Here is a 15,284-nt window from a genome sequence, read left to right as displayed (position 1 = left end):
CCGTTGCCAGCGATGTGGAAGTCGTAGGATACTTTTAGCAGTGCCACTTGTGTTGACAGTTGGAGCGGCGCCGTCTATTGCCCGACGAATTTGTAGCAGTTCTGAATCTAATGCCGTGAGGTGTTCCCTTCAGTTTGTAAATCGCAATGAACTTACGAGGGCTTGTCTCTAAGGTGGCCGTTACTTGTGTTCCAAAAATGAACAGCATAGAGATAGAAGTGATGACACTTTCTGCATGACTTGACCATCATTTTGCAGGAAAATGCTCAAGCTGTTACTGATTTCAGAATGAGATTTTCACTCTGCAGGGGAGTGTGCGCTGATATGAAACTTTCTGGCAGATCAAAACTGTGTGCTGGACCGAGACTCGAACTCGGGACCTTTGCCTTTTGCGGGCAAGTGCTCTACCAACTGAGCTACCCAAGCACGACTCACGCCCCGTCCTCACAGCTACTGGCAGAAGTAAAGCTGTGAGGACGGGGCGTGAGTCGTGCTTGGGTAGCTCAGATGGTAGAGCACTTGCCCGCGAAAGGCAAAGGTCCCGAGTTAGAGTCTCGATCCGGCACACAGTTTTGGTCTGCCAGAAAGTCTGTTACTGATTTGTTTGACTGATGGGTCTGCTAAGTGCAATACCACCTACTGCTCTCCCCTGACTTAAGACCTCGTGAGTACAACTCGATTTCTAAACTGAAGGAAACACTTCACGGCATTCGCTTCAGAATTTCTACAAATTTGTCGGGCAATAGACAGCGCCACTCATACTGCCAACACAACCGGCCCCGCTAAGAGTATCCTACGACTTCCACATCACTTGCAACGGGTTATACACAATGCTGGTGACTACTTTTAAGGTCAGTAAAACTTTGAAACACATATCTACTTTGTACGAGCTGTAAATAAACAGTTGCCACTATTTAAGTTACAATCCTCGTATTTTTCAAATTTCGCAAGTTACTAAGAATTTTCGTTATACATTTTACTGAAATTTATTTAAAATACAGTACCGCAGAAGACTGTTGTAACCAACGCGTGGCTTGACAAACTTTTCTCCGTACCATTTAGCATGATCTGTAATTCAGTCAATAATTTGTGAACAATAACTGAAGCCACAACGTCGAAATACCATAAGAAGTTGAGTTAATATTCCTCCAGTCAAGTTTTTTTTTTTAAAAAAAAGTCGGTTTCACATAATTCTTTAAACATCGCTTTGCGGAAACATAAAATTTGCAAACTTAGTAAGTTCCGAAATATTCAAAATCTCAACTAAGAATGTCACCTATATAAGAAACTATTGTAACAGGAACAAGTAAAAGACACGTTGATATATATTCAAAGGCTTTAGAGGTTGGCTTCTGTTTGCAAAAAATCCTTCCGTATTGTAAAACGGCGACCCAATGCTTCGCTCACTATTACAAGTGTCATTCATTAGACTGTGTACTGCTGCCTGGTCAGTTTCATGTACTGTCTTCACTCCTGTCCTTATAATCCCAGATCCTCTGACCAAGTTGTTTTCCACATAATGTAATAACGACCGAATCGTTGGTTCATTATTTTACAATATATCACGGCTCACAACCCAGAAGAATATATCGTTACCTCACTGTTTTTAACCCATTAGTCAAGTTTTAATGATTTGATATTAACGTTTATCCATTGTATACTTGTTCTCAACTAACTTCGTGCATAGTGCATGCTTCATTTCCCACAGCCGTGCGGGGTAGCCGAGCGGTCTTCGGCGTCTTGCCACGGTTCGCGCGGCTCCCCCCGTCGGAGGTTTGACTCCTCCCTCGGGCATGGGTGTATGTGTTGTCCTTAGCGTAAGTTAGTTTAAGGTAGATTAAGTAGTGCGTAAGCCTAGGGACTGATGACCTCAGTAGGAACTTACCACATATTTCCAATTTTACACTTCCCAGAACTTGTTTTCTGTATTGGTAACTCGAGCGTTTGTTTTCAATAACTACACAGTCATCTTTTGCAGAAGAACTAAGGAAGTGTAAACTATTATGAGCTTGTTGCAGTCGCTCTTTACCCTTACAGTTTTTCACATCCACGGATCATTCCAACACAAATTTCCTCGCTGCCGTGGCACAAGAATTACTAAACTATCTTGTCTTCTCTAAGTATTTCCCATTTACCTTGTCTTGTCTATTTTTCTACTATCCCTCCAGCTGTTTTCACTTGTTTACTTAATGAGAAAAACTCGTCTACAAAACATGTTCCAAATACTTCCAGTGCTTTTTTTTCCCTTCTTGTCGTTCATCTTTTACTTCCATTTTCTTGAGGCGTCCACATTCAGGAACTTCTTTCATAATATGGTACCAATATTTGATTCCAGTATAGTTCCTTCGCTTTTATTTTTATTTACGGAATTTGTATATTTTTATTTATTTATTTTTTTAGCGCGTCGTCATTAATTCCTGTCATGCCCCAACCTTTTCACTCAGAGTAGCACTCGTAGTTGCTTTCCTTACGATCATGAAGAAATTTGCGCTAAGTAATTCGAGGAAAATGAGGGAAAAGTAGTGCTGGATGAGTCTACGGGAATCTGAACATAATTCTTCAAGACTTCAACCTTACACTACAGCTACACCTGTGTCGATAGATCCACTGAGAAGCGATTCGTTGGATGGCTGATGTTCACCGCAGCCAAAACGTGTTTGGTGGGCTGGAGGTAGACAGGTATGACAGCTTCTCTCTTAAGTTACGTCCTGCTTGAATCGTGGTTGGATTAAAATTTTCGTTTGTGAATCGCAGGTTCAGTAAGATCTATGAGAGTGAATTTGAATTCTAGCATGCCTCATAATTTTAAAAAATCCCGTTTGTTTGGCAGTGTACTCTGCATAGAACGGACATTTTATGAAACAGTTAGGGCTAGACTGACTTCTGAATAAGTTACAGTAAGAAATGAAAGTAAACAATGGATCTAAGTGTCAACAAAAAATAATAGTTGTTAGAATATTTGTTTTTATACAATACTGACTCTATCTCTAATTTAAAAAAATTTGAAGTATTACTTCTAAGCTTGAAACACTAAGTTGTTCACTTTTGACAAATTCGTTGCCGAAAGCTTAAATGAACACCCAGACATCAACTAAGAGACATGCAAGTAGCAGAAGCTGAACAAACTGTGTGCAGGTTAGATTTTTTCGTACTAGCGGTGGATCACGTTTAAGAATTTACGATGCACCGATACATTTTAAATTGTCTTTCATTGTCTTGCACATTTTCACCGTATGTTAGATCAGTAACAATCTATTAATTGCTGTTATTTTCGGAGTTATACACGTTATTCTGCTGTTTGCTTATTTTACCCACAAATACTGGGTACAGGGCTTCACAGATCATTTGGTCATATTTTTTTATTTCCTAAGTTTGACTTCTTACATTTTGTAACCCTCTCTTAGCATATTTATAGTTACTCATTAGGGGAGAGTGCTGTACCTGAAGGTCAGTGTGCGTGCAAGTACGTGATGTTTCATGGTTTGTGTTTCAGTCTAGTGACCGATTTCAGATTCAAATGAAGGAAAACGTAGTAGAGACCGCGGTACGCAGTTTCCGGAATTTTCTGAAGTTTCTGTTGTTGCGACACATTACGTTGTATTTCGTGCACTGTTTGTAAATATTGCTAGCTCAATATATAAAATTAAAGCTGTTCCAGACCATTGTTAATTTTCCAGTTACAGATTATTTTTGTGGCGAGTAAAATTCTGTACACTTTAAAACAAGTTACATAACGAACGGACGGTTAGGCCATGTTTCGTCAGTCGTTGAGCACCTTGAACCTTGAAAAAGGTCTCCACCACATAAAATGTGATTTTTGCAAATGAAGTGATTTCTGTAAACTCGTAAGAATTTTCCATCTCGAAAATGGGAATTTGTGTTAGTTTCCAGTTATTTCAGTTTCAACATATTTTTAACTTGTGACTGTTTTTTGATAATGGTGTGTAGTAACACATATACTATTAACTATGGAGTATTGAAAAGATTTTCTCTATTGCAACTCTTTTATATCTGAATACAACTTATGTTCCTGGATACGTGACCATTTTGGACTTTGGAACCCTTTCTCCACTTTTGGAAGTAGTTTACTCTTCCGGCATACGTTTTATAATATCAGAACAACACTGCATCCCACATCAAGTGCAAGCTATCGTTTCAAATTGAAAGAAAAACAATATTAAATTTACGTTAACAGGCTGGCTATAGGCGAAAGTCGTTAAGTGATCCAACGTACCACACCCTCAATCAACATTAAAACATAAGGAGGAGGTGCGGCGTCAAGGATATGCACAAAAAATGGCATCCCTGTATGCTTGCCGGATGAGATAATGTTTCACATTCAGCTGTTAAGTTACTGTTTTGCAGCATTAAGTATGCCTGTGTCTTTCCATATTACATTATCCAGTAAAGTTACACATATTTTATACGACTAATTCCTCTTACCGAAAAATTATGAATCTGAGTATCATTCCTATTTTTTGAATAAACATATTTGTAGTTCCTTTCATGGGCAAGTTAGATCACCGGCGTCATTTACTTGGTTGTCAGTCAGTCGGCTATTCGTTCACGTCTGTGAGTCAACACTGAGTCATAAAAACGATCATCCGTCGCCACAGTGGGCTCGTTTGAGTACATTGGTCTGCATCAACAGCACTTTGCATTTCCACGCCAAGTCCTTACGCTTACCGCTAAACATAGGGCCGCTAAGGCACGCAGTGTCTGTATGATGTAGCGCAGTACGGTCTCCTTCTCTGTGCTTACATCATTACTTGTCGCTGAAGCATTGTTTCATATCCTCACGATCTGCCTAGAGTGATCGATCGATTACGAAATACTCCCTTAAATCATTTACTGCGTACTTGTGTCCACTGTGCTATAATATTTTAGAAACGACCATAACTTCCACTTGGACCGTTAAAAAATTATTAATGACCACGATTTCGGCTATTAGCCACTCTCCAATAACAGCTCACCATGAAAAGTGTCAATGCATAATCGTTGCTCTTAGAGTAACATTGTCCACATATTCAGCACATCCAAATATTTACAAGAATTCTGTCGGAATTGTAGTGTGACTTACCACGTGCTTTAAATAGAGACGACGAGGACTCCTATTTTCTTATGCACGAGCACAGTAATCAGAACCGTTGTAGTAATAACCAAATTTAATAACAGTTCCGTTGAAACAAGTTGCTAAAAGACTCCCTTCATTCTTATGATATGTTTTTTCACATCTGGTTTCTTGTTTTTGAAGGGTAGCACTACTCCAGAATGAGATTTGCACTCTGCAGCGGAGTGTGCGCTGACATGAAACTTCCTGCTCTAGCACTTGCTCACGAAAGGCAAAGGTTCCGAGTTGGAGTCTCGGTCCGGCACACACTTTCAATCTGCCAGGATGTTTCGGTAACACTACTGTAGAATTTTAAAAAACTCATTTCTATTGGCTTGAAAGATGCTGTGAACCTTCTAAAGTATGAGGCAAAAAGATTAATCCATAAATAAAGTCTTGTGTGGAATTCCGAGTTCCTCCTCAAGAGTCTAAGATGACTCGAAACGGCCCACCTGCGTCAGCCCAATACCCCAAGCAATAATGTGTCAGCTTGGCGTCGGCAAGCGTCTGTACGCGTACGATAAAAACAATTCTTTCGCTTCGATCCTGATTTTTTTCTGAAGTGTTGATTTTTGGTAGTTCCCGTGCAATCTTATAGTGTACAGTTCTGTCATTCAAGCAAAAATGAGTGGTAAGAAAGTGTACTCGACCATAAAATATAAGAAAACTTCGTATCCAACGCGGCGTGGAAGCAGTATGTCAGCAAAGCGTCCAGAGAACAGATATGAGGTTGATACCAATTCAGAAGGTGTCAGTGCCTCTGCTAAGAAACTGAAAGACAGTGTCCAGGCTTTTGATACGAACGAAGTCCTCGAGTCCCAGGCTTCACAGTAAATATTCCTTGTCCAGACAGTCCAGAATGTTATACGAAGTAGCAAGTTATACGGAACGCATATGAAATTAACCGCCGAATAGTCCTAGCGATGAAGCTTGGAGTAAGGCTAAACAGAATTGTAAAGTTTTGTGCGTTCATGGTATTGCCACGACCGATATTTCAATCGTTCTACGATAAACTAGTGTTTATGATTTCAATAGCAACGGTAACAGTAGGACAGGCCAGTCCTGGGATAACAGATTAACGGTAAGAATGTTCTAAAAGTAGATTTTTTATTTGTTCGTGACTGTAACACTCTCCAAAACTTCAAACACGTTTTCTTGAGATATGGTTTCTAAAAATGGCACGCATTATAACTTCAACAATTTTATATCGTTTTATTTAATCACAACTTTGAAATAACATTTTAAAGGGAATTTGGATTACTTAATTTTAAGAATATTATTAACAAATGACTGTCCTTTTTATGAAAATTGAACGACTTTATTCAAACGCGCACCAGTTACACAAAAATCAATATTGTGGCCATTCTGTAATATTTTCCGGCAATTTTTTTTAATTATACTTAAATACATGCTCAGTAACTATCTCAATTTTGATATTACCCCTTACGTTCTTTCAGTTACTTAACAACCGTATAGATGCCAAGGGCTTGTTTATATGGAATGACTTTAAACTGAAAAGAACTTTAAGACCATATTACAGAAACAGAAGAAAAAGAATATAAAGATCAAATGAGATCTATGTTACTGCGAGAAGAACTTGACAGACTCCTGAAAAAGTTTAGTCGAAATAACGCCTATAGAGTAAAGACGATCCCTCGGAATTATTGATATCATTGGGAGAGCCGATCAATGTACAAAATATATGGAAAAGGCGAAATACCCACTAACTTCAAAAATAATTTCAGTTTCTAGAAAGTTTCTTGATGGTGACAGGTGTAGATACTATCGAACTATCAATGTGTTAAGTGATGGCTGCAAAGTAATGAAACGAATTGTTTGCTGGACAAAGGAAGAAACTATCAGAGATCGATCTCTGGAAAAGTCAGTTTGGGTTCCCCAGAAATGAGAACATACGCGTCAATACTGACTCCATGATTCATCTTAGAACATGAAAAAGACAAATCTAAGTTTATATAATTTGTAGACTTAGTGAAACTTTTGGACACTGTTGACTGTGAATTTATCAGGGAAAAAATACAGGGAGCGGAATTGTCATTTACAACTTGTACAGAAAGTACACAGCAGTTACAATAGTCGACGGACTTGAAAGAGTATTTGAGAAGAGGGATAGGCATTCAGACTGTAAACTGAGCAATCTGTGAAGGAAACCAAGGAATAATAAGATGAATGCCAATAAATTTAAAACAAGGATAATGGGTTGTAATCCAGTTAAATCGGGTGATGCCAAGGCAATTAAATTACGTAACGAGGCACTTAAAGTATTAGATGAGTTCTTCCATTTCGGCAGCGAAGTAACATGACGGCCGAAGTAGAGATGATGGTGTAAAATTCCGGCTGGAAATAGCAAAGAACAATTTATGCACAGTTAAATGATAGGAAGTCTTTTTTTCTGAAGGCAATTGTCTGAATTGCAGCCTTGTACGGAAGTGAATCGTGAACAAATGATAACTAACTGAAACCCTCAGCTGCCGAAAGGTGTTGTTGATATACCTCGCTGTGGACAGCTGAAAATGTGTGCCCCGACCGGGACTCGAACCCGGGATCTCCTGCTTACATGGCAGATGCTCTATCCATCTAAGCCACCGAGGACACAGATGAATAGCGCGACTACAGGGACTTAACTCTTGCACGCTTCCCGTGAGACTCACATTCCCAACTGTTCACAATTCTACATATGTAATGTACCTTATAGACATTTGCTCTTACGGGAATCGCCAAAGCGTGCGCGAGTAATGAGTGAATGGACAAATGTCTATAAGGTACATTACATATGAAGAATTGTGGACAGCTGGGAATGTGAGTCTCACGGGAAGCGTGCAAGGGATAAGTCCCTGCAGTCGCGCTATTCATCTGTGTCCTCGGTGGCTGAGCTGGATAGAGCGTCTGCCATGTAAGCAGGAGATCCCGGGTTCGAGTCCCGGTCGGGGCACACGTTTTCAGCTGTCCACATCGAGGTATATCAACAACACCTGTCGGCAGCTGAGGGTTTCAGTTAGTTATCATTTATTCCAGGGAAAAGCTGCACGGTCATCAACAGTATTCTGTTCTTTCGAGAACAGTTACTGTCTTCATATGAATCGTGAACAATAAACAGTTCAGAGAATAGAAGTTTTAGAAATGAAGAATGTCGAAGATATGATACGTACATCGAGTAACTAATGATGGGATACTGAATCGGAAAAAAAGAAATTTATGGGACAACTTGATCATAAGAAGCGGTCTGATGAAAGGATAGTGAGCCGAAGTGGAGAAAAATGAAATTTATAGGACAAGTTAATCATAAGAAGATATAAGTTGGTAGGAAATATCCTGAGGCACCTGTCAACAACAAAAACTTAAGATCTGACGGCATTTAAATGAAGCTCTTGCACATAATCCAAAATCATTGCTGGTGTGGTTGAGACAATCAGTCCCATCAACCACAAATTTGAGCGTAATTTTCGTCCCAGACGGAATCTAGTTACAGGACTCACCAGTGACCGAGCGTGCGCCATCCCGCTGTCGTGGTGTGGGCCGGACACTGTAGAACGAGGGGCCGACCCGTGCTTTTATACGCGGACACTACTCCCGCCGTTGCCTAAGAGGTCGGCGGGCGTTACCAGCTGCGCTTTCGCAATCGCGTACCATCCGACGCCACTGCGTCTAGAGACGCGACGCTCCCGTATACGCCCGTCTACTAGCCGTGAGCCGTACGCACGGAACTAAAGCCGTCACTGTTACCGCCGCATGCAGATACTCTTAGTTCCCGAGAGAAGTACCTTTACAGGGAATATAAGAAACCAGCATCTCTCCTGTTTGGTAAACCTCTTATTGCTGAAACCTTGTAGGTACTACAAAAACTTTCACACAATAACATACATTAACACGAAAGCATATAGACTCCTAAACGATACTATAGTAGAAATACAAATAACAGTATCCGAATAGTGATATTTCGTTTATTTCTAGTTTTTTTAAAAATTTCAGTATAGTAAATGGACAAGTGTTATTTGTGTTATCCGTCCTATTTTCATGTCAATGAATGCATTTTAATTTTCTCAGAGCATGGGCGTAATTTCAGTTTAAAAGAATGTTAACGACGCAACTTGTTTTTGGACGGTCTCTAAGGGTGATATCCAAAAGCCATTAGTAACATAAAAAAAGCTCCTCCGCCCAGTACTTACTTCGCGTTGGCATTTCTTCGCCCCTTCTGTCAGTCTTTGGATTCGCACATCGTATGACACCTTAAAATCTACCGTTCTTGTACGGGTTACACTACACAGGGTGAACCCGTGATCTTGTTGTAACGTTCAGCGGTGACGGAGAAAAGTAAATATATCAATCTGAGCTGAGAGGCCCTCATCCGAGAACGAATGAGACGAACATTACAAGCGAAAATGGTTCTGATATCTGCGACAGTGGAACACATGTACCGGTACTGTTCTTGCTAAGATTGTAGGGAACGGACCAAAAAAGAAAAAAAATGTCTAGCCCAGATATTTTGAGGCGGTGGAAGAGTAGAAGTGTTTCACAATGGCGAAGATGAACAAGTACTCATAGCTCTGAAGGTACGCGTTTTAGAGCCCATGTTTACTACACATATTTTGTTTTTTGTTTTTGTTTCACACGTCCACTTCTTAGCAACAACAGTAACGTACATGTTTTCCACGATTAGAGGTAACAGAACAATTTTCGCTTATAACTTTCGTCGTTTTCGGACCAGGGTCCCTCACCTCAAAATGATACATTTACCATTCTCCATCACCCCTGAAAGTCTATAACATCATCAAGGAATCACCCTGTATATCAGAGGTAATAGCAGTCCTTTTTTTTTTAGTCGCACAGTATCCGTCTTCCCCTACAGTATTGCCTTCTGCGGCTTCTTCTAGTAAGGTCGAGGTAATTGACCGATTTCTTTACGCGTGCTCTATGATCCTATCACTGCTTCTAAACTCAATTTTCTACGTTTTCCTTTCATCCTCTTTTATGCGAAGAACCTTTTCGTTCCTTATCGTCCATTTCATTTTCAGCATTATTTTGTTTACTTATTTATTTATCAAGTTCCGTCGGACCTCTCCATCCACATCTATTTGCTTATGGAACTAGTCAATACGTAGTTTGTAGAATGCTGATTAGGGACAGCTAAAACAAGAAATTAATTAAAAAGCACAAGAAATAAATAACGAATTACAGAGAAAGAAGAACTCTTGGACAGCACAGAAGAAGTGTATTGCCAGGTCACTTTTCAACTTGGATTTGAATACGTTGGATCTATCTCTCCTTTTTTTTTCAATTCTGTTGCAAGCCAACTGTACGTGGAACCTGATGACTAGCGAACACACTTATACGCAGTGCAACAGTGAATGACAGCTGCAGTTCCTTCTAGAGGAGTCAATATTGTCAACGACAAATCCTAGGATGAAGAACTTGTACAGGGATGGCAGAGCAAGAATTCCGAGACTCCTGAACAATAGCCTACACGAAGTTCCCGGCCTGACACCTCAAATAAGACTGACCGCTCTTGATCAGTGCAAGGGATCTCCCAAAATATAACAGCATACGAGATAACAGAGTAAAAATAAACAAACTTTCGTGTTCCAGTGACAGTGACAGTGGAGGTCACTCTTACAGTAGAGATAGCAGCATTCAATTCGTGCACAAGTACTTGAACGCGATTCTTCCAAGGAAGCCTTCCTCAGCCCTAAAAATTTAAAACGCTCGACTTCACTGACTGGCTTAACATCTTCGGAGAAGAAAATTTTACTTTAACAGGACTTTCGTTGCAATGAAGTGTCTACCTGTTCTCTGAAAGCCACGAGCTGATGTTACTGACTAGTCTTTAGTTGCGTCATTTATATGAGGTTACACAGCATTCACAATAACATTTGTTTCATCTAAAAAGACTACAATTTTTGTTTCATCTGTCATGTTTACCAGCAGATCATTGATATACATCGAGAGAAGCAATGGGCCTACAACAGAACCCTGTAACCTGTAATGCCACAACTCAGATGAATCCATTTTCTGGTTTTCCCGCGCTCAATGAGTCACTTCCATACAATGTACAAATGTATATTCTCAGAATTTTTTCTCAAATTAACACCTCTTTGTTATACTGGCTGATTTCTTTTCGCAAGAAATGCTCTTCGTGTCCTTGCTAGTCTGATTTTTACAGCTTCCTTGCTTTGTCCGCCATATTTAATTTAGTTACCAATGTATCAGAATTCCTGTACTTCATTTAGTATACTGTCTCTCAATTTTGACGCTAAGTTGGGATTAAATCCCATTTCTGCAGCCCCAAATGTTTCAGTTTTTCTTTGGATTCCTCACAGTTCATATACAGTATCAGCTGACCCTGTAATCTTACTTTCACAAGTGAGGTGAATGTTATCAACTAATTTTACAGCACTGTCGTCTTACTTTTCATTAGTGTATAGTGTACTAGTCTTTACATTTTTGCCTATCTACAGTACCAGAGCCATCGATAACATAATTTGCATATTCTTAGCCTTTATGCACACTTTCAGTGTTTCCTGCATACAATGAATACCATATCCTAAGTCCCACAGGCTTCCCTAGGTCTCGCAGCGTTTTCCTGTAGAATAAGTGAAACCCACCTCGCACTTTTTTCAAACGACGTAGCGAACGATATGGGTCGAGGCAGTCAAGTAGATCCAGCATTTCTTGATTTTCGAAAAGCATTTGACACAGCACCACATCTACGCTAATTATAAGTAGGGGTATCAAGCGAAATTTGTGACTGAGTTGAGGATCCGGGAAGGTATCTTGGAAGGAGAGTGATCGACAGATGTAGAATTAACAGCGGGTGTGCCCCACGGAAGTGTGTTGGGGCCCTTGCTGTTCATCTTGTATATTAATGACCTCGCCGACGATAATTAATAGTATTCTCAGACTTCTTGCAGGCAATGCATTTATCTATAACAAAGTGTTGTCTGTAAGAATCTGCAAAAATATTGGGTCACATCTCGATGAAATTTCAAAGTGTTTGCAAAGATTGACAACTCGCCTTAAATGTTCAGAAATGTTCTCATCACAAAACGGAAAAGCACGCAATCGTATAACTATAGTAGCAGTAAGTTTCAGTTGGAATCGGTGAGCTCATTCAAATAACTGGGTGCAGGAATTTCTGGGGATACGAAATGGAAAGATCACACAGTCTCAGACGTAGGTAAGGTAGGTGGCAGACTGCGGTTCATTTGTAGAATACTAGGGAAATCAATCAGTCTAGAAAGGTGACTGCATGCCAAACACTAGTGCTTTAGTGCGTGGAGCCCGTACCGTAAAGGGTCTAACAGTGGGATACTGAACGAAACAAGGGCAGCAGGAATTGTCACAGGGCTGATCGACCCACGTGATACTGTCACGAAGATGCTGAAAGAACTGAAGTGACAAACGCTTGGAGATAAACACAAACTATCCCATGAAAGCCTACTTGGAAAATTTCTAGAAACAACTTATTATCGCTCTCACAGGGACCGTGAAGACAAGCTTAGCCTTATTACAGCACGCAGAGAGTCATTTAGGCAATCAATCTTCCAGCGGCTCCATACGTGAATGGAAAAGGAGATGGTCCTAATATACCGTGCAACGCACCTTCTGCCATGCACTTCATCGCGGTTTGCGGAGTAGAGATATGTATGTAGTACGTAGATGTATTTCTTCCACCCTTTTGAGAGTATCTCTTCATTTCGTAAATGCAACCCGCTTAACTTTTAATATCTTTCTCTTATTTCGTATGTTTCTACTTTCATCTTTTCTACCGATGTTCGTGTATCACTCTCAGGGGATACATTTCTTTCTTCTGCTGTATCTTACTGTAGTTGAACTTCTTAGTTTTAAGTTGGCTTTTTTCCTCTCCTTTCTACTAGTAGATATTATTCATGCCTTTCCTGTTGGCCCTTAAATTAGTGTATGTTTCAACTCTTCACATGTGGACTACCATAATGGCTCCATAAAAATTTCATTTATTCAGAGATCAATCAAGCAGCCATAAAATAGCTGTCTGTTCGTCTGGAAAGCCGCTCCAGTTGCTTTTTACAGAACTATGTTATGTTCACGTAGCATCAGGTGAATCGGAAACTACCAAATGTTAATAGATAACATGATAGGAATATAGGTATTTTTGTTGTTTTATAATAGGAGACGAGAGACAGTTCTTATATATGTACAGCACAAGTGCAGTAATAATATAAAACTTACGTTATGTTGCAGAGCAACGTCAGATGATTAGAACAGTAGAATTCAAGTGGATTTAAAAACGTTTCTCACCGAATTCGTCATGAGAAAAATGGGAGTATCGTCATTATAAAAACTGTATAATCCAATACTTTTACACTGGGTTTAAAAATTAGAATTGCATGTCTTTCAAATAAAAGCTTCAAGAAATTATTTGGAATTAATAGATGTGTTTTCTGCATGTCTTTCAAGTTTTAAGTAAATATTTGGAATTAATAGAAGTGTAAACAGTTGCAATGAAGAAAACGTCCAAGTTGAGCGTAAAGGTAAGACCTCTAAAGACTAAAATTTGAACCACCGGGAACTGACGAACGCTCTCGCATAGTTTTCAAGCATCGTCGATTGCTTATAAAACTATGTTTACCAACAACTAGCTGCAGCTGCGAAAATACAATGTCCATAAAGTGGTCCTTGTGACTGTTTTGTACAAGCTACGAATGTAGATTTGCCACCGAGGATATTTTCTTTTTAATTCTGTGTGTTCATTATATCACGTTTCGCGGAGGGCAGGCCAGAAGCTATTTCAAAATAGATAATGCTTGCTTGCTCAAGAAATAAATATCTCGGCATGGTTAAGCAGTACATTGCTCTGGACATTCACATCTACTACAAATAAATCTCCAATGCACACTAATGTCAAAAGCACATAAGGGTCTAATTTCAACATCTCCATAGCAACAACATGTAAAACGTGTCCGTGTAAATTTGAGACGTCGAAAATGAAAGTCAGTTGGAGGATTTTATACGAGGAGTGAAGAAAGACAAATTATTTGTAATTCTTGTTCTTCTGTTTATTTATGGGGTGGTTATAATTAAACTGTCGCTAGTTGAAAGGGAATCCCCATGAAAATCTATTGCTCATAGAACAGTGAAACTTTGTGGAAACATTTGTAACGACTTACATAAGAGAAATATCGAATAAACCACTGAAAAAGTTCGTTATTTGTGTACAACGTTTGTCTTCCAAGCTACAAACGTTGCTAAATGTGAGGACCAGGACTACAGCCTACAACAGCAACATACATCGCTCTACTTCTGCCCGAAATATCTCAGGTGAGATGTTTGCTACTCCTCTCGTTACGCTCGTCTTCAGCCTACAACCTGTGTTAGTGTCCAGATCATAAACATCGTCCTTCACTTAAGCCTATAGCCAGAAATCACATGGGTTGAAATCTGGTGGTCTTCGTGGGCAAGCTGTTTGGAACAATTAGCCAATGATTCGATTTTTTCCAGATGTGTTGCGCAGTAACCAAGTGACCTCACAGACATTGTGAGAATTCCATCGTGCATCAAAACAGTTGAGTCCCAAGCACTTATATCACCTAGAGCATGGATCACACGTCAGTAAAGCAGTGCATAGTAATGTGTGCCATTCACGTTGTGTGTCCTTGGTCCTTGGGGATGCGAGGTCCTCAAAGAAAAATGGACCAATCATGAAATGTGCCGTGAATCCACGTCACATAGTGACGTGTTTACTATGTACGGGAACGTCACGAACTTCCGTTAGTGGTGACACAGCCGAACACGACAATTGTGATTGTTAGCTTCACAAAATGTTCCAAGGCTCATCAAATACAACTCTTTCAAAAAACGTAAAAGCGAAGTGACGTTTCAGAAGTTGGAGAGTAATGTGAAGTTTCTATGAATAGCATTTCACAATCATTCGCAGCGCTTTTCGAACTATGTAATGTTCAGCTGTCAGAATATACACTCCTGGAAATGGAAAAAAGAACACATTGACACCGGTGTGTCAGACCCACCATACTTGCTCCGGACACTGCGAGAGGGCTGTACAAGCAATGATCACACGCACGGCACAGCGGACACACCAGGAACCGCGGTGTTGGCCGTCGAATGGCGCTAGCTGCGCAGCATTTGTGCACCGCCGCCGTCAGTGTCAGCCAGTTTGCCGTGGCAT

The 15,284-nt window shown here is 40.0% G+C and overlaps 2 non-coding genes across 2 annotated transcripts; both read right to left on the bottom strand.

The window, feature by feature from the left end:
• Positions 1-352: 352 nt before the first annotated feature.
• Trnal-caa (transfer RNA leucine (anticodon CAA)) lies at positions 353-427 on the bottom strand. The gene has a single exon. It is a non-coding gene; the product is annotated as a tRNA-Leu (tRNA).
• A 7,219-nt stretch (positions 428-7,646) lies between these two features.
• Positions 7,647-7,720, bottom strand: Trnat-ugu (transfer RNA threonine (anticodon UGU)). Its single transcript has one exon. It is a non-coding gene; the product is annotated as a tRNA-Thr (tRNA).
• Positions 7,721-15,284: the final 7,564 nt, after the last annotated feature.

The sequence above is a fragment of the Schistocerca cancellata genome, chromosome 9, assembly GCF_023864275.1.
Source record: "Schistocerca cancellata isolate TAMUIC-IGC-003103 chromosome 9, iqSchCanc2.1, whole genome shotgun sequence".
Lineage (NCBI taxonomy): Eukaryota > Metazoa > Arthropoda > Insecta > Orthoptera > Acrididae > Schistocerca > Schistocerca cancellata.
Note: the sequence above shows the minus strand (reverse complement) of the source record. Positions and strands in the feature narration are given on the sequence as shown.